Genomic DNA, 18,912 nt, shown 5'->3' on the forward strand with positions numbered 1-18,912 from the left:
ACCCGGTGATTCATTGTGAAGATTCTCAGGAGCTTCATGTTCATCCGTATTTAGTCTTGTTTTTTTCCGGTGAATTCAATTTAGTTGTTCGTGTCATCTTATCCATTCATCCGTGTAATTCTTTCCCATGTCGGAAATTCTTATCAGTCCTCTTGTTATTCGTTCCTCTCTTTTCTATCCGGAGTGTTAAAGATATTTCAATAGTTTCTCGTTTTCAATTCTTTTAATTATTTCGAGGTGCTAACCTCATCTAGTTCTCTTCATACTGGTGCAATATCAATCTTTCCAGCAATCTTTTCTAACGGTGGTTTCTTTGAGTGGGCCCATAACCCACAGGTTATTTCCCAGGATCTTTCCTGGCGCTTTTAGTCTTTTCCCGGAGATCATTAATTCTTTTCAACTATGACGTAAGTATGATTTCATCAGTTATATCCCTTCTTCAAGATCTATTTGAATTAATTCTCATATTTGGCTCAACCTTTCATTCTTCGTTATTCCGGAGTGTCTCATTATTCTTGGTGTTGTTCCTCGTCATCATTCTCAGCTTGCAAATTCGAAGGAGTGTTTTTCTCAAATCTTGCTCCATTCTTGTGAAGATTGCCATCTCAGCTTCGTGTTATCCTCTCAATTGTTTCTATCGTGAGTAATCCCTTTCTTGCTATCCGGTGCATTTCTGAGTTGTTTTTATTTCTTGTTCCTCCGAAGGCCATCATTTCAGAAGACTTCTTCGTTCTCACATTTCAGCTTTCATCCTCAATTCTTCTCAATTGTTGGCTCTTCGTTCGTCTCTCAATTATTCCGGTGCCTTGTTTAAGTTTTTCTTCTCTCAGGTGGATCATGATCTCTTCATTCTCATGTGTTTCCATGCATTCGTGATGTTCCCATTCAATTGTGAATTCTTACCGGTGCTTCCTTCATTTATGCTTCACGTGGTGCTTATCTCTCCTAAATCATTTCTAGAAGATTAAGTGGTATGCTAAATCCGTTGCTTGTCATCAATTAAATCTGATGAAGGATAAGCATAACATAATTCTTATTCTTGTTCATAGTAATCTGAATTCTTCTTCCGGAGTGGCTCATGGTTTCAATTCTTTTCTCGTGTGCTTATATTTTTCTTTTGCGGAGTTCCAAGTTCTTGTGAGGCTTCATCTAAATCCTGGCAAGGTCATAATCTTATTCTTTTCTACCTTCATATCTTTGCATCATTCATTTGTATACGGTGGTCCTTCATGGTGGTTCATCAAGGTATCAATTCATGCTCAAAGTGTTCTTCAAGATTCTTGTTGGAGTACCTCAAGTATCCTTTCTCTTGCATTTCTAAGTGCATTTGTTCTTCCTTATCCTTTGAGGTGGTATTATAGCATTCTTGTTAGTGTAGGAGCCTCGAAGAGATTTCCTTTCAAGAATGAGATAATTAAACCCACAAATTCTTTGATCAGGAGATATTTCAACCCATGATTTCTTCTTTGAGCTATCTTGGTTTGGATTTCACCTAAAGCTTTTCCTATGGATTGTTGCTATCATGGTGCTTGTCTTCAATCTAAGTTCTCAATGTATCCTCTTGGTGTAAGAATTGTTCATATCTTGTTTCTCCCAATCAATCCTTGTTTCTTTTAGTGGTTGATTGTCACCTCATATTTGTTGAGTTGATTTTCACAAGCCCACTACTATCTTGTTCTTTTCGTTGTTGGTTTTCCAACTACTAAGTCAATTCTCTGTCCGGAGGCTCTTCAATCCTATTGTGATGATAGTGGGCATTTTGTCTTCATTCTCTTCTTCCGTATGAGCTAGTTCATACTCTCTTGTTCCGGAGGTATTGTGATGTTGCTCTTTTGGGTCTATTATGTTGTTCTATCAAGATCATGGTGTTCCCTTGTTCTATTTACTTGTTTGTTGTGAATATTGTCTAATTCTACCATCTTTTCGAAAAAAATTGTCCCATTTTTCTACCGAAGTGCTGCCGAAATTTTCCGTGAATTCTTGCTTCTGTCTCATATCTTTCCTCATCGCCTTGCAACCTACAAGGGTCGTTGATTTCACTCGCTTGACAAAGAAGTGACTAAATTTTTACCTATTGTTCTTTCTCATCCTCTCCCCCTTTCATTCTTGGATCTCGGGGCGAGATCCTCTTGTAGTGTAGGACAGTTGTGACAGCCCGAGACCGACGTTCCAGAAGATTCCCCTTTCCTTTCCGTTTTCGTCGTGTGTCTATTTTCTTTTGTCGCATCATCATCGCATCATGCGCATCATTTGCATTGTATCGGCATCTCCGTACCGCCAGTTTTCAAAAGTTGCATCCGTTGTTAGTTGTCGGTTCGCGTCGTTGTCCGTTCTGAGCCCAACCGCACGCGCACGTGCCCGCGGCACCGTCGTAACCCTGTTTTTAAAGTGTGCGTAAAACTTTCTGTGATCGGGGTGAAACTTGGCATGCGGTCATAATTAGTTATAGCCAGGCCGCATGTCCAATTTCGTCGCGATCGGAGTCCGTCTGGTACCCGAACGGTCGACCGTAGCGGCACCGTATTCGGTCTACCGTCGGATGTCTGTCCATGTTTTTAAATACGTTGCCGGGTCGCCCGTTTCCCCTCTCATCTTCGCCTAGCCCCTCTGCACAGTGCGTCGACCCTATGCGCGGCCCATTCCGAAAACCTCCCGAAACCCGAACCGAGCGATCGTGACCATTGGATCCGGATCAACCCCGTTTTACCGCAAACAGTCATCGGTTTGTCCATTGGACTCCCTAGCCTATTCATTCTCGACCGTCCGATTTATATCGGAGGGTCCAGTCAGCCCTATCCAAACCCACCTAATTATTTAAGCAGGCAAACCCTAGTCCAATCAGTCCCGTCTGCCGCCGCCGCACACCACCTGGGCTCCTTCCTCGTTTTCCTCCTCCTCCCATTCAGGCACAGATCCTGTCCCTAAAACCGCCTAGTTTTCCCCGCTAGGAGCGAGCACGAGAGAGACTGCGCTGGCCAGGAGTTCTACTCCTGCCGACAGCCGCCAGGTGTGGCTCGCCTCGGGGGAAGGGTGCGAGATCAGCGAGCCTCCACGTTGACCGAGGTTGTCAACCTCCCCGCGCCTGTGGATCGCGCCAGCGCCGCCCCTTCCCGCGATCTGGGGATCCAGATCAGATCCCGCATCCCGCCACCGCCCTGGCACCGCGTCCCTGCTGCCTCGTCGAGAGCCTGTCGTTCGGTTTCTTCCCCCGCGTTGACCCGGCGTGCTTTCCCAGATCAGCCGCCGCCAGCTCCCGAGCGCTGCAGCCGACGCCGCCCGCCAGATCGAGCGAGACTACTCGATCCCGTCGCCCGCCGCAGCACTCGCCCGCGTGTGGCTAGCAGCGGTTGGCCCAGCTGCGCAGCCGGCCCAACACCACCCCCAGCGCCTCGGCCCAGCTCCTCCGCTCCAGCGCCCCGGCCCAACCGGCTCCTCCGCTCCAGCGCCTAGGCCAGATCCGGCCCAAAGGTGAGCCCACACCTCCATCCTTCTCCCGGGCGCATGGTAGTTATGTTGCGCGCCTCTGTTAGGCCCATTATGCATAGATTCGGCCCGCGTAGTATATTAGGTATTTTCGGAATTATTAAATTCCAGAAAAATAGACGTATATTCAAATGCCCGTAGTTTATTTTCCGTTAGTCGGATCGAGACGTGTAATATATGTTTTTCGTGTAGAATTTCGCGTAGTATCCACTTTTGCAACTTGCATAAATGTTTGATGTGGTTTGACCCACTGTTTGCCTAGATATGCGTGCTGTCCTAATAGGTTCGTGTCCCGTATTTATTTTTCGCGCATGTCCGGATAGCCCGAATGCCTTAGATAAAATGCCCATGTTTTAGGGACACCTTTGCCACGCATTTTAGAGCGGTCATTGATATTTTTTCGTGTAGGGATTTGCCGCTAGATTATTTTCCGTGTCTAGGTTTATTTCTCGCATTTTCGTGTGGAAATATTTTGTTGTTGCAACCCCACATATTTTATATGTTTCCGGGGTAGAAAAACCCATGGGATTTTTCTGTGCAATTAGTTTTAGCATTATAGCAAGTTAGCTCGCACGATATTTTGCCGTGATGCCCTTTTGTTTTTTCGGTAGGATTTATTCCGTGCTTTGTCTGACGGAGTTGTCAACTAGGGAGTTGTTCTTGGGTGTTTAGACTAGCCCCTGGTATTTTTGGTTGCAATAGAAATGCATGTTTAGGTGTGGTTTGCTTGCCCTCAAGTTGCTAGAAATAGTGCTGATTTGGAGGTGCTGAAATATTTCTAAGTCTGGAATCTGTTATATTTTGTTGATGTCTTGTTTTGCTTCTATTTTGTGTTATGTAGCTCTTTTGAGGTTGGTCCAATGGAGTTAGTTGTAGACCTTGTGTTTCTCAAGCATGCTGTGAATTTTCATGCCATTTGGAGTCCTGTAGCTATTGGTTTTGCTGCTGTCAATATGGCTTCAGATCGAAAACTGCACTTTCATGAAGTGTAATTTTCACTAAGTCTGAAATAGTGTGTGGGAAGCTATTTTGTGACTTCTTTTCCTAGTGTTCCTTACTACCATGCTAGTTGTTGCTAGTTGTTTGTAGTATTGCTTCTTGCCCTCTTTCATGTCATGCCTTGCTTGTTTGTAGTATTGCATTCATGTCATCATATCTTGCGGTGTCCGTATCTTTTGATCCGTAGCTCCGTTGGAGATGTTCTCTATGTGTAAATTGCTTGTATTGACGCGTAGAATCACGTGAATCTATTTGTTTTGCTGTTTAACAACTAATTAAATGCGTTAGTTCAGATCTGGACAGAATTGTAAATTAAGAGGTGAGGTCGTTTCGGAGGTGCTATATGACATTTCCGACCTCATTTAAAATGCCTAGATAGGTAGATTAATTAAGCTTCACCTCTTGCCATGTTTAACCACATTTAATATCGTCGTGTATCTAATCGGGATAGAACTAAATAATAAACGTGGAGTTTCGTCAATATGCAACTCGTTGCATATTGAACTTCACTTAATGTGTAGTGTTTGTTTGTGTGATTTCCATGCCGTGACTTGCATGTATTCAGATGCTCATGCATCATTTGTGTTGTTGCATCGTGTGGTGAATTTGGTGTGTTGATTTGTGTTTCCGGTTTGCTTCGTCTCGATAGAGTTCTGCAGCGTGCCGGGTTGTGAGGAGGCATTCTTCTTCCAAGCGGGATCTCAGGCAAGATGACCATTTCCCCAGATACCATTACTATCATTGCCATGCTAGTTTTATCGCTTCTCTCGAGTATGTCTCGTTGCCTACCACATGTTAAATATCAGCCTCTCAACAATGCCATGATAACCTTCAACCTGTTCGACCTAGCAAACCACTGATTGGCTATGTTACTGCTTGCTTATCCATGTTGTTAGCGTTGCTAGTTGCAGGTGTAGATGCTTCCATGTGATAACATGGGTTCCTTGTCATATCACCATATTAATGCTATTTAATTTAATGCACCTATATACTTGGTAAAAGGTGGAAGGCTCGGCCTTTCTAGCCTGGTGTTTTGTTCCACCTTTGCCCCCTTAGTTTCGGCTACCGGTGTTATGTTCCATAATTGAGCGCTCCTAACACGATCGGGGTTGTTATGGGGACCCCCTTGATAAATCGTTTTAGATTAAAGCTGGTCTGGCAAGGCCCAACATTGGTACTATATTTGCCCAACATAATAATTCTATTAAATTGAAATGCATAGGGAGTTAGCGCTACCCGAGGAGTAATTCTACATAATACAGGGAGGGCCATTGCTGATGGTGCTGGTCCAAAATAGAGCACCGTGCGGGGCCACCGTGAGGAAACTCGAGTTTTGGCACTCGTACGCTTCGCTTATCCGTCGTGTCCGGAGAACGAGATACGCGGCTCCTATCGGGATCGTCGACACGCCGGGCGGCCTTGCTGGATTAGTTTTACCTTTGACGAGGTATCTTGTGCATCGGGATTCCGGTGATGCTTTGGGTAATCTCAGAGTTGAGGTTTTCCACTAGGGAATCCGACGAGATCGCGAGCTTCGTGATTGAGAATTTCTATGCGGCTTGTGGTAATTTGTGATGGACTAGTTGGAGCACCCCTGCAGGGTTAAATCTTTCGGAAAGCCGTGCCCGCGGTTATGTGGCAACGTGGAAGCTTTGTTTAACACTGGTTCTAGATAACTTGAAGTTAACTTAATTAAAATATGCCAACTGTGTGCGTAACCATGACTGTCTCTTTCGTGAGTTCCTTCTCCGATCGAGGACACGGTGGGGTTATGTTCAGGATCATTCATGTGATCATCTGTAGTTCACGTTCGCTATGCGTAGATCTTCCCCCTCTTATTTCTTGTACTCGTAAGTTTAGCCACCAAATATATGCTTAGCCGCTGCTGCAACCTCACCAATTAACCATACCTCACCCAGTAAGCTTTGCTAGTCTTGATACCTTTGGAAATGAGATTGTTGAGTCCCCTGTGGCTCACAGATTACTACAACACCAGTTGCAGGTACAGGTAAAGGTTATTTGACGCGAGCGCGTTGATTGTTCATTGGGAGTTGCTTCTTCTTCTTCTTCATCGATCTAGGATGGGTTCCAGGCCAGCAGCCTGGTGTTAGAGCATATATCTCCATATGTGGTTTTGGTAATTGATGACAATTCCTATGGACTAATGGTTGCCTTAAGTTATATTTATAGGATTTGTCCATAGGCACTTCTTGAAGTCCATCTGTTGGGTTCAAGGAGTTTATATGACGACCAAGGTGGTATTCAAGGTACTATCCAAAGAATGGTCATAGAGACACAAGGTTGATCAAGATCTCAGACAAAGAGTAAATCAAGATGATCAAGATTTTCTTATTGTCTCATCTTTCTTCTTGCACCCGTTGTGTGTTTTTATTAATTTTGGGGGAGCAACGATCCTATTTTGTGCACTTGTATCATATACAAAAATCTCCTATTAGTGCACAAATCATGGGGAGCTTCTCTAGTTTTGATAAAACACTCCGTTGCTTTTATCATAATATCTTTTAGTCATGTGGTTCGAAGGACCATATGATTGTTTGTTCCATCCGGTATCTTTTGATTGCTTGCCTCTATTGTGGTATGTCCTTGTGGCATAAGATTCTTTTATTTGCAATCTTTGGGTCCTCAATATAGTTTGTTTTCCTCCAACTACTCATCATTGTATTTGTGTATTTCTTGGCACTCATTTGCTGAGAAGTACACACTTCTTGGAGGACCACCAAATATATTGGCTTTCTAAACTTTTCGTCCATTTTGGCAATCAATGCCAATGGGGGAGAAGTTTAGAGAGTTTACTTTGGATATGTTTAGAGGGGTTTTCTTTTATTGCGTAAGCATTTACATCTTGCACGCATGCATTATTGCTTTGTATGTGCGCGGTTGGTTATGCTTATTTCCTTATATAAACTCTCTTGAAGTAGTTGTCATCAATTACCAAAATGGGGGAGAATGTTAGAGCATATATCTCCATATGTGGTTTTGGTAATTGATGACAATTCCTATGGACTAATGGTTGCCTTAAGTTATATTTATAGGATTTGTCCATAGGCACTTCTTGAAGTCCATCTGTTGGGTTCAAGGAGTTTATATGATGACCAAGGTGGTATTCAAGGTATTATCCAAAGAATGGTCATAGAGACACAAGGTTGATCAAGATCTCAGACAAAGAGTAAATCAAGATGATCAACAGACAAAGCATACAAGATGTACCCAGAGGGATCAACTGATCCCATGGTATGGTAAGCATTGTCCATTACGTGTTTTGTACTAACCCATGGTCTTCATGAGAGTTCTATGTGGGGGTTAGGTGTGTTTCCATGGGCTTGCGTCAAAGAGAAGATCTCATACAACCCATGAAGTATGACGTCAAGTTGTGATCGTCATCAAGATTGCGATGTGCAAGTTCAAGTGGATCAACACGAAGATATCATGCTTGAAGCTTGCCGTCCATTGTGGTGGCAATGGGCTTGTGAAGATATGCTGAAGATTGGCTCACCCATACTGAGTATGGGGGAGCAAGCAACTAGTCTTCATCAAGCCAACGCAATCAAGAAAGGTGGTCCATCTTGAGGAAGCCAAGATCATCATCTTCTAGCTCAAGAGGACGAGGTGCAAGGTATAGGTTTGCCCTTGATAGGTTTTCCGTTTAGGATATATTGTTGTACTATCAAGGGGGGCTCTCAAGTGAGTAGCTTGATCGTATCGTTCGTTGAGAGCTCAAACCATTTGCATCCTTGCATCATACTTCTTGGTTCTTGTTTGGTGTTTCTCTTTGTGAGTTTTAGAGCTTATGGTCATCTTCATGACAAGCTCGAGTTCATCAAAAACGGAGTCCATATGCATCTACTATGATGTTTTCGATGTTGGAGTTTTTTGCCGGTTCTTCATTCATACATGACTCACATCTCTATATCATTGGCATTTTCATATCTGCATGGTCTGAAGATTTCCAACATATCATCATGATTGTCTTCTACTTAGAATCTTTTTCACATGAGAAAAGTTACATCTCTAATTGATATCCTCTTTTCTTTTACGTCCACCGTTGCATTTCCTTTTTCAGTTTTTGGTGGCTTCGTGAAAGGATTTGTCTTGAGTGCGTATCTTATTTTCCTACATCTTGATGCACTCTTTGGCCGTGAAGATTATTTTTCCTCATGCCTGTCTTGATGAGGGTTTTGCCATTTCGATTGTTATCCCTCCTCTATTGACAAGGTTCTTATTTCCTATCTTCACCATGGGTCGTCACAAGCGTTGGTTCTTATTTTGTTTTTTAGTAAGCTTGTGAACCCAGTTTCTAGTATGTGTGTGTGGGAATGATATGTCTTGCATTTTGTGTCTCATTTCATCAAGACTATGTTGATGAGTAATGTTCATCCTTATCTTAGTCTTCTCAAGTGCCTTGCCATGATTCACACACATTATTTTGGTTGAGCCTAATCTTAAGTTGCTTCTTTTACATGTTGCTCAACCACTTGTTTTGTGCAAGAGATTTGCTTATTGTCTCATCTTTCTTCTTGCACCCGTTGTGTGTTTTTATTAATTTTGGGGGAGCAACGATCCTATTTTGTGCACTTGTATCATATACAAAAATCTCCTATTAGTGCACAAATCATGGGGAGCTTCTCTAGTTTTGATAAAACACTCCGTTGCTTTTATCATAATATCTTTTATTCATGTGGTTCGAAGGACCATATGATTGTTTGTTCCATCCGGTATCTTTTGATTGCTTTCCTCTATTGTGGTATGTCCTTGTGGCATACGATTCTTTTATTTGCAATCTTTGGGTCCTCAAGATAGTTTGTTTTCCTCCAACTACTCATCATTGTATTTGTGTATTTCTTGGCACTCATTTGCTGAGAAGTACACACTTCTTGGAGGACCACCAAATATATTGGCTTTCTAAACTTTTCGTCCATTTTTGCAATCAATGCCAATGGGGGAGAAGTTTAGAGAGTTTACTTTGGATATGTTTAGAGGGGTTTTCTTTTATTGCGTAAGCGTTTACATCTTGCACGCATGCATTATTGCTTTGTATGTGCGCGGTTGGTTATGCTTATTTTCATATATAAACTCTCTTGAAGTAGTTGTCATCAATTACCAAAATGGGGGAGAATGTTAGAGCATATATCTTCATATGTCGTTTTGGTAATTGATGACAATTCCTATGGACTAATGGTTGCCTTAAGTTATATTTATAGGATTTGTCCATAGGCACTTCTTGAAGTCCATCTGTTGGGTTCAAGGAGTTTATATGATGACCAAGGTGGTATTCAAGGTATTATCCAAAGAATGGTCATAGAGACACAAGGTTGATCAAGATCTCAGACAAAGAGTAAATCAAGATGATCAACAGACAAAGCATACAAGATGTACCCAGAGGGATCAAGTGATCCCATGGTATGGTAAGCATTGTCCATTACGTGTTTGTGTACTAACCCATGGTCTTCATGAGAGGTCTATGTGGGGGTTAGGTGTGTTTCCATGGGCTTGCGTCAAAGAGAAGATCTCATACAACCCATGAAGTATGACGTCAACTGGTGATCGTCATCAAGATTGCGATGTGCAAGTTCAAGTGGATCAACACGAAGATATCATGCTTGAAGCTTGCCGTCCATTGTGGTGGCAATGGGCTTGTGAAGATATGCTGAAGATTGGCTCACCCATAGTGAGTATGGGGGAGCAAGCAACTAGTCTTCATCAAGCCAACGCAATCAAGAAAGGTGGTCCATCTTGAGGAAGCCAAGATCATCATCTTCTAGCTCAAGAGGACGAGGTGCAAGGTATAGGTTTGCCCTTGATAGGTTTTCCGTTTAGGATATATTGTTGTACTATCAAGGGGGGCTCTCAAGTGAGTAGCTTGATCGTATCGTTCGTTGAGAGCTCAAACCATTTGCATCCTTGCATCATACTTCTTGGTTCTTGTTTGGTGTTTCTCTTTGTGAGTTTTAGAGCTTATGGTCATCTTCGTGACAAGCTCGAGTTCATCAAAAACGGAGTCCATATGCATCTACTATGATGTTTTCGATGTTGGAGTTTTTTGCTGGTTCTTCATTCATACATGACTCACATCTCTATATCATTGGCATTTTCATATCTGCATGGTCTTAAGATTCCCAACATATCATCATGATTGTCTTCTACTTAGAATCTTTTTTACATGAGAAAAGTTACATCTCTAATTGATATCCTCTTTTCTTTTACGTCCACCGTTGCATTTCCTTTTTCAGTTTTTGGTGGCTTCGTGAAAGGATTTGTCTTGAGTGCGTATCTTATTTTCCTACATCTTGATGCACTCTTTGGCCGTGAAGATTATTTTTCCTCATGCCTGTCTTGATGAGGGTTTTGCCATTTCGATTGTTATCCCTCCTCTATTGACAAGGTTCTTATTTCCTATCTTCACCATGGGTCGTCACAAGCGTTGGTTCTTATTTTGTTTTTTAGTAAGCTTGTGAACCCAGTTTCTAGTATGTGTGTGTGGGAATGATATGTCTTGCACTTTGTGTCTCATTTCATCAAGACTATGTTGATGAGTAATGTTCATCCTTATCTTAGTCTTCTCAAGTGCCTTGCCATGATTCACACACATTATTTTGGTTGAGCCTAATCTTAAGTTGCTTCTTTTACATGTTGCTCAACCACTTGTTTTGTGCAAGAGATTTGCTTATTGTCTCATCTTTCTTCTTGCACCCGTTGTGTGTTTTTATTAATTTTGGGGGAGCAACGATCCTATTTTGTGCACTTGTATCATATACAAAAATCTCCTATTAGTGCACAAATCATGGGGAGCTTCTCTAGTTTTGATAAAACACTCCGTTGCTTTTATCATAATATCTTTTATTCATGTGGTTCGAAGGACCATATGATTGTTTGTTCCATCCGGTATCTTTTGATTGCTTTCCTCTATTGTGGTATGTCCTTGTGGCATACGATTCTTTTATTTGCAATCTTTGGGTCCTCAAGATAGTTTGTTTTCCTCCAACTACTCATCATTGTATTTGTGTATTTCTTGGCACTCATTTGCTGAGAAGTACACACTTCTTGGAGGACCACCAAATATATTGGCTTTCTAAACTTTTCGTCCATTTTGGCAATCAATGCCAATGGGGGAGAAGTTTAGAGAGTTTACTTTGGATATGTTTAGAGGGGTTTTCTTTTATTGCGTAAGCGTTTACATCTTGCACGCATGCATTATTGCTTTGTATGTGTGCGGTTGGTTATGCTTATTTTCATATATAAACTCTCTTGAAGTAGTTGTCATCAATTACCAAAATGGGGGAGAATGTTAGAGCATATATCTTCATATGTCGTTTTGGTAATTGATGACAATTCCTATGGACTAATGGTTGCCTTAAGTTATATTTATAGGATTTGTCCATAGGCACTTCTTGAAGTCCATCTGTTGGGTTCAACGAGTTTATATGATGACCAAGGTGGTATTCAAGGTATTATTCAAAGAATTGTCATAGAGACACAAGGTTGATCAAGATCTTAGACAAAGAGTAAATCAAGATGATCAACTCACAAAGCGTACAAGATGTATCGAGAGGGATCAAGTGATCCCATGGTATGGTAAGCATTGTCTATTACGTGTTTGTGTACTAACCCATGGTCTTCATGAGAGTTCTATGTGGGGGTTAGGTGTGTTTCCATGGGCTTGCGTCAAAGAGAAGATCTCATACAACCCATGAAGTATGACGTCAAGTGGTGATCGTCATCAACATTGCGATGTGCAAGTTCAAGTGGATCAACACGAAGATATCATGCTTGAAGCTTGCCGTCCATTGTGGTGGCAATGGGCTTGTGAAGATATGCTGGAGATTGGCTCACCCATAGTGAGTATGGGGGAGCAATCAACTAGTCTTCATCAAGCCAACACAATCAAGAAAGGTGGTCCATCTTGAGGAAGCCAAGATCATCATCTTCTAGCTCAAGAGGACGAGGTGCAAGGTATAGGTTTGCCCTTGATAGGTTTTCTGTTTAGGATAGATTGTTGTACTATCAAGGGGGGCTCTCAAGTGAGTAGCTTGATCGTATCGTTCGTTGAGAGCTCAAACCATTTGCATCCTTGCATCATACTTCTTGGTTCTTGTTTGGTGTTTCTCTTTGTGAGTTTTAGAGCTTATGGTCATCTTCGTGACAAGCTCGAGTTCATCGAAAACGGAGTCCATATGCATCTACTATGATGTTTTCGATGTTGGAGGTTTTTTGCCGGTTCTTCATTAATAGATGACTCACATCTCTATATCATTAGCATTTTCATATCTGCATGGTCTTAAGATTCCCAACATATCATCATGATTGTCTTCTACTTAGAATCTTTTTCACATGAGAAAAGTTACATCTCTAATTGATATCCTCTTTTCTTTTACGTCCACCGTTGCATTTCCTTTTTCAGTTTTTGGTGGCTTCGTGAAAGGATTTGTCTTGAGTGCGTATCTTATTTTCCTACATCTTGATGCACTCTTTGGCCGTGAAGATTATTTTTCCTCATGCCTGTCTTGATGAGGGTTTTGCCATTTCGATTGGTATCCCTCCTCTATGGACAAGGTTCTTATTTCCTATCTTCACCATGGGTTGTCACAGCGTTGGTTCTAATTTTGTTTTTTAGTAAGCTTGTGAACCCAGTTTCTAGTATGTGTGTGTGGGAATGATATGTCTTGCACTTTGTGTCTCATTTCATCAAGACTATGTTGATGAGTAATGTTCATCGTTATCTTAGTCTTCCCAAGTGCCTTGCCATGACTCACACACATTATTTTGGTTGAGCCTAATCTTAAGTTGCTTCGTTTACATGTTGCTCAACCACTTGTTTTGTGCAAGAGATTTGCTTATTGTCTCATCTTTCTTCTTGCACCCGTTGTGTGTTTTTATTAATTTTGGGGGAGCAACGATCCTATTTTGTGCACTTGTATCATATATAAAAATCTCCTATTAGTGCACAAATCATGGGGAGCTTCTCTAGTTTTGAGAAAACACTCCGTTGCTTTTATCATAATATCTTTTATTCATGTGGTTCGAAGGACCATATGATTGTTTGTTCCATCCAGTATCTTTTGATTTCTTGCCTCTATTGTGGTATGTCCTTGTGGCATACGATTCTTTTATTTGCAATCTTTGGGTCCTCAATATAGTTTGTTTTCCTCCAACTACTCATCATTGTATTTGTGTATTTCTTGGCACTCATTTGCTGAGAAGTACACACTTCTTGGAGGACCACCAAATATATTGGCTTTCTAAACTTTTCGTCCATTTTGGCAATCAATGCCAATGGGGGAGAAGTTTAGAGAGTTTACTTTGGATATGTTTAGAGGGGTTTTCTTTTATTGCGTAAGCATTTACATCTTGCACGCATGCATTATTGCTTTGTATGTGTGCGGTTGGTTATGCTTATTTCCTTATATAAACTCTCTTGAAGTAGTTGTCATCAATTACCAAAATGGGGGAGAATGTTAGAGCATATATCTCCATATGTGGTTTTGGTAATTGATGACAATTCCTATGGACTAATGGTTGCCTTAAGTTATATTTATAGGATTTGTCCATAGGCACTTCTTGAAGTCCATCTGTTGGGTTCAAGGAGTTTATATGATGACCAAGGTGGTATTCAAGGTATTATCCAAAGAATGGTCATAGAGACACAAGGTTGATCAAGATCTCAGACAAAGAGTAAATCAAGATGATCAACACACAAAGCGTACAAGATGTACCGAGAGGGATCAAGTGATCCCATGGTATGGTAAGCATTGTCCATTACGTGTTTGTGTACTAACCCATGGTCTTCGTGAGAGTTCTATGTGGGGGTTAGGTGTGTTTCCATGGGCTTGCGTCAAAGAGAAGATCTCATACAACCCATGAAGTATGACGTCAAGTTGAGATCGTCATCAAGATTGCGATGTGCAAGTTCAAGTGGATCAACACGAAGATATCATGCTTGAAGCTTGCCGTCCATTGTGGTGGCAATGGGCTTGTGAAGACATGCTGAAGATTGGCTCACCCATAGTGAGTATGGGGGAGCAATCAACTAGTCTTCATCAAGCCAACGCAATCAAGAAAGGTGGTCCATCTTGAGGAAGCCAAGATCATCATCTTCTAACTCAAGGGGACGAGGTTCAAGGTATAGGTTTGCCCTTGATAGGTTTTCTGTTTAGGATAGATTGTTTTACTATCAAGGGGGGCTCTCAAGTGAGTAGCTTGATCGTATCGTTCGTTGAGAGCTCAAACCATTTGCATCCTTGCATCATACTTCTTGGTTCTTGGTTGGTGTTTCTCTTTGTGAGTTTTAGAGCTTATGGTCATCTTTGTGACAAGCTCGAGTTCATCGAAAACGGAGTCCATATGCATCTACTATGATGTTTTCGGTGTTGGAGTTTTTTGCCGGTTCTTCATTCATAGATGACTCACATCTCTATATCATTGGCATTTTCATATGTGCATGGTCTTAAGATTTCCAACATATCATCATGATTGTCTTCTACTTAGAATCTTTTTCACATGAGAAAAGTTACATCTCTAATTGATATCCTCTTTTCTTTTACGTCCACCGTTGCATTTCCTTTTTCAGTTTTTGGTGGCTTCGTGAAAGGATTTGTCTTGAGTGCGTATCTTATTTTCCTACATCTTGATGCACTCTTTGGCCGTGAAGATTATTTTTCCTCATGCCTGTCTTGATGAGGGTTTTGCCATTTCGATTGGTATCCCTCCTCTATTGACAAGGTTCTTATTTCCTATCTTCACCATGGGTTGTCACAAGCGTTGGTTCTTATTTTGTTTTTTAGTAAGCTTGTGAACCCAATTTCTAGTATGTGTGTGTGGGAATGATATGTCTTGCACTTTGTGTCTCATTTCATCAAGACTATGTTGATGAGTAATGTTCATCCTTATCTTAGTCTTCTCAAGTGCCTTGCCATGACTCACACACATTATTTTGGTTGAGCCTAATCTTAAGTTGCTTCTTTTACATGTTGCTCAACCATTTGTTTTGTGCAAGAGATTTTCTTATTGTCTCATCTTTCTTCTTGCACCCGTTGTGTGTTTTTATTAATTTTGGGGGAGCAACGATCCTATTTTGTGCACTTGTATCATATACAAAAATCTCCTATTAGTGCACAAATCATGGGGAGCTTCTCTAGTTTTGATAAAACACTCCGTTGCTTTTATCATAATATCTTTTATTCATGTGGTTCGAAGGACCATATGATTGTTTGTTCCATCCGCTATCTTTTGATTTCTTGCCTCTATTGTGGTATGTCCTTGTGGCATACGATTCTTTTATTTGCAATCTTTGGGTCCTCAATATAGTTTGTTTTCCTCCAACTACTCATCATTGTATTTGTGTATTTCTTGGCACTCATTTGCTGAGAAGTACACATTTCTTGGAGGACCACCAAATATATTGGCTTTCTAAACTTTTCGTCCATTTTGGCAATCAATGCCAATGGGGGAGAAGTTTAGAGAGTTTACTTTGGATATGTTTAGAGGGGTTTTCTTTTATTGCGTAAGCATTTACATCTTGCACGCATGCATTATTGCTTTGTATGTGTGCGGTTGGTTATGCTTATTTCCTTATATAAACTCTCTTGAAGTAGTTGTCATCAATTACCAAAATGGTGGAGAATGTTAGAGCATATATCTCCGTATGTGGTTTTGGTAATTGATGACAATTCCTATGGACTAATGGTTGCCTTAAGTTATATTTATAGGATTTGTCCATAGGCACTTCTTGAAGTCCATCTGTTGGGTTCAAGGAGTTTATATGATGACCAAGGTGGTATTCAAGGTATTATCCAAAGAATGGTCATAGAGACACAAGGTTGATCAAGATCTCAGACAAAGAGTAAATCAAGATGATCAACACACAAAGCGTACAAGATGTACCGAGAGGGATCAAGTGATCCCATGGTATGGTAAGCATTGTCCATTACGTGTTTGTGTACTAACCCATGGTCTTCGTGAGAGTTCTATGTGGGGGTTAGGTGTGTTTCCATGGGCTTGCGTCAAAGAGAAGATCTCATACAACCCATGAAGTATGACGTCAAGTTGAGATCGTCATCAAGATTGCGATGTGCAAGTTCAAGTGGATCAACACGAAGATATCATGCTTGAAGCTTGCCGTCCATTGTGGTGGCAATGGGCTTGTGAAGACATGCTGAAGATTGGCTCACCCGTAGTGAGTATGGGGGAGCAATCAAATAGTCTTCATCAAGCCAACGCAATCAAGAAAGGTGGTCCATCTTGAGGAAGCCAAGATCATCATCTTCTAGCTCAAGGGGACGAGGTGCAAGGTATAGGTTTGCCCTTGATAGGTTTTCTGTTTAGGATAGATTGTTGTACTATCAAGGGGGGCTCTCAAGTGAGTAGCTTGATCGTATCGTTCGTTGAGAGCTCAAACCATTTGCATCCTTGCATCATACTTCTTGGTTCTTGGTTGGTGTTTCTCTTTGTGAGTTTTAGAGCTTATGGTCATCTTTGTGACAAGCTCGAGTTCATCGAAAACGGAGTCCATATGCATCTACTATGATGTTTTTGGTGTTGGAGTTTTTTGCCGGTTCTTCATTCATAGATGACTCACATCTCTATATCATTAGCATTTTCATATCTGCATGGTCTTAAGATTTCCAACATATCATCATGATTGTCTTCTACTTAGAATCTTTTTCACATGAGAAAAGTTACATCTCTAATTGATATCCTCTTTTCTTTTACGTCCACCGTTGCATTTCCTTTTTCAGTTTTTGGTGGCTTCGTGAAAGGATTTGTCTTGAGTGCGTATCTTATTTTCCTACATCTTGATGCACTCTTTGGCCGTGAAGATTATTTTTCCTCATGCCTGTCTTGATGAGGGTTTTGCCATTTCGATTGGTATCCCTCCTCTATTGACAAGGTTCTTATTTCCTATCTTCACCATGGGTTGTCCCAAGCGTTGGTTCTTATTTTGTTTTTTAGTAATCTTGTGAACCCAGTTTCTAGTATGTGTGTGTGGGAATGATATGTCTTGCACTTTGTGTCTCATTTCATCAAGACTATGTTGATGAGTAATGTTCATCCTTATCTTAGTCTTCTCAAGTGCCTTGCCATGACTCACACACATTATTTTGGTTGAGCCTAATCTTAAGTTGCTTCTTTTACATGTTGCTCAACCATTTGTTTTGTGCAAGAGATTTTCTTATTGTCTCATCTTTCTTCTTGCACCCGTTGTGTGTTTTTATTAATTTTGGGGGAGCAACGATCCTATTTTGTGCACTTGTATCATATACAAAAATCTCCTATTAGTGCACAAATCATGGGGAGCTTCTCTAGTTTTGATAAAACACTCCGTTGCTTTTATCATAATATCTTTTATTCATGTGGTTCGAAGGACCATATGATTGTTTGTTCCATCCGGTATCTTTTGATTGCTTGCCTCTATTGTGGTATGTCCTTGTGGCATACGATTCTTTTATTTGCAATCTTTGGGTCCTCAATATAGTTTGTTTTCCTCCAACTACTCATCATTGTATTTGTGTATTTCTTGGCACTCATTTGCTGAGAAGTACACACTTCTTGGAGGACCACCAAATATATTGGCTTTCTAAACTTTTCGTCCATTTTGGCAATCAATGCCAATGGGGGAGAAGTTTAGAGAGTTTACTTTGGATATGTTTAGAGGGGTTTTCTTTTATTGCGTAAGCATTTACATCTTGCACGCATGCATTATTGCTTTGTATGTGTGCGGTTTGTTATGCTTATTTCCTTATATAAACTCTCTTGAAGTAGTTGTCATCAATTACCAAAATGGGGGAGAATGTTAGAGCATATATCTCCATATGTGGTTTTGGTAATTGATGACAATTCCTATGGACTCATGGTTGCCTTAAGTTATATTTATAGGATTTGTCCATAGGCACTTCTTGAAGTCCATCTGTTGGGTTCAAGGAGTTTATATGATGACCAAGGTGGTATTCAAGGTATTATCCAAAGAATGGTCATAGAGACACAAGGTTGATCAAGATCTCAGACAAAGAGTAAATCAAGATGATCAACACACAAAGTGTACAAGATGTACCGAGAGGGATCAAGTGATCCCATGGTATGGTAAGCATTGTCGCTGTTTGGATAGCTCTTGTCGTCCTGAATCAAACAAGTTTGGGTTTGCTCGATTCGGAGCTCGTATGCGAAAGTTATGGCTGTTTCAGTGGCGAGCGGTAGTACCGCCGGAGTTGGCGGTAGTACCGCTGGCCCTAGCGGTAGTACCGCTGGCCCTAGCGGTAGTACCGCTAGAGGTGCCGGTAGTACCGCTGTCCCAGCGGTGTATCGCCCCTGGCCAGCGGTAGTACCGCTCCAAGTTTTTTGTACCGTCATCTTTGCGGTTGTACTGCGTCGGACCTTTTTGCGAAGACTTTCTTGGCGGTGGTAGTGCCTTTGCACTACCAG

This window comes from Hordeum vulgare, chromosome 5H, assembly GCF_904849725.1.
Source record: "Hordeum vulgare subsp. vulgare chromosome 5H, MorexV3_pseudomolecules_assembly, whole genome shotgun sequence".
Classification (NCBI taxonomy): Eukaryota; Viridiplantae; Streptophyta; class Magnoliopsida; order Poales; family Poaceae; genus Hordeum; species Hordeum vulgare.